At 33.6% G+C, this 1,796-nt stretch overlaps 1 non-coding gene across 1 annotated transcript in view; it reads left to right on the top strand.

Annotated features, from left to right (window-relative positions):
• The first annotated feature begins 1,784 nt into the window (after nt 1-1,784).
• The window catches only part of Trnaq-cug, a 72-nt gene continuing 60 nt past the window's right edge, over nt 1,785-1,796 (top strand). Inside the window, exon 1 of the tRNA in view lies at nt 1,785-1,796. This exon is cut by the window's right edge and continues 60 nt beyond it. This is a non-coding gene — a tRNA (tRNA-Gln).

Below are 1,796 nucleotides of genomic sequence, written 5' to 3' on the forward strand. Positions count from 1 at the left end.
CAACTAATCTCTCAAGCCCGGTTGCACAAAAGCCTCTTAAATTTTAATCATGATTAAAAATACACTAGAACCTATCAGAGACAGCTGTTTTGGAAGGAGTCTTCTCTGATTGTTTCTTGTGGCATTATTTTAATCAATCATGGTTGAAATTTAACAGGCTTTTGTGCAACGGGGGCTTTGAGTATCGGATACTTCGAGACTGGGAAACCTAATCTGAGTGTCATCATTTGAAAACACACGTGAGAGACTGGATCTCGAGTCGTTTCTCAATTATTTCAGTCGTGCCAGCTTTAGCAGAGACTTTTCGCTAACCACCTATTACCCAAAGGTTTGGTTGCACAAAAGCCTGTTGAATTTTAAATTTTGTATTATTATTCTACACAAAGGTTCTGTTAAATTTCAACCGTACAATAATCAAATGCCACAAGAACCAATCTGAGAAGCTATCATCTCAAACAAGCCTTCTCTGTCTTATCGTGGCATTCAATCATGATAAAAATTTAACAGGCTTTTATGCAACTTGGCCTGAGAAACTCAGTTTCTCGTTCAATCATGATTCAAATTTAACAGGCTTTTGTGCAACTGGGTCAAATTTGGTGGAATGTTTTACAATATTTGGTTGATGGTGTATTATGGTCCTCTATTGGAACAAGAGGTGGTAAGCTGACATAGAGTTGCCTACCTGACAGACTTGCAGCAACTGTTAGGGGTAGACGCTTATTAACTAGCATCACGATTTTAGCTTTTTAAAAGACATATTTACTCTACATAAAAGAGATAGTTTTACTCTATTAAAACATTAAAAGATGAAAAATGCAATATTAAAGTGATATGTTAGCTTCAAATCCAAAACTGACGTGCTACTTCAAATTTGAATAATTTACATTATTTTATCACCACAAAAACACGTTACCGTACCTACAATATTTGTTTCGGCCACGTTAAAATACAAAAAACGAAGTCAACATCAATAATCAACAATCACATATATATGATACAATCTATGTCTGAATTACAATGATTTTTCATTTAAATCACTCTGTTATTGAAAAAATCCCCTTTTTTAAATTATCTGGCCCGGTTGCACAATAGCCTGCTGAATTTAACCATGATTAAATGCCACGAGAACAGAGTAGGTTTTTACGAAGAGAATGCTTCTCTGATTGGTTCTCGTGGCATTTGAACACTACGGTTAAAATTTAATAGGAGGTTATTGTTAAACCGGGCCTTTGTCTGTCAAACCGCGAATATTTTGTGGTAGCCTAAATGATTACAGAACATGAAAAGGCCGTAGAACCCATAATATGATATTATGACTAGCTTTGTACGAGCAGTATTCATTTCTAAGATTTTATTATATTATAATTTATATAATAAATTATAATATGAATTATGAATTATAATATTATCACAGTCTATTTTAAATTATCACTACCTACATAATATTTCAAATGATCAGCATTATTATTATTATTTGAAACATTCCAAGAAATAATGTTTGGTAGGTTATATAACTTTTCTATTACCTAATGAATGCTCCACAGTTTTAATTTGAGAGTGTACCTGTGCTATAGCTCAATATTCAAATGATGATCATGCCGAAATAGTTTTCAACTTATCATAAAACAAAACTATTTCCTCATTTTTGTTAGAATTTCTGCTTTATTCAACTTGTTCTTTCCATTCAATTTGTATTTTACCGGCAACAAGAATGTCGGCCGCTAGTTCCGATTGAACAGGAAGTTTGCATTCATATGCAGTGAGTTTGTCGAGCGTTTACATGGGGTCCCATGGTG

The sequence above is a fragment of the Nilaparvata lugens genome, chromosome 8 (assembly GCF_014356525.2).
Source record: "Nilaparvata lugens isolate BPH chromosome 8, ASM1435652v1, whole genome shotgun sequence".
Lineage (NCBI taxonomy): Eukaryota > Metazoa > Arthropoda > Insecta > Hemiptera > Delphacidae > Nilaparvata > Nilaparvata lugens.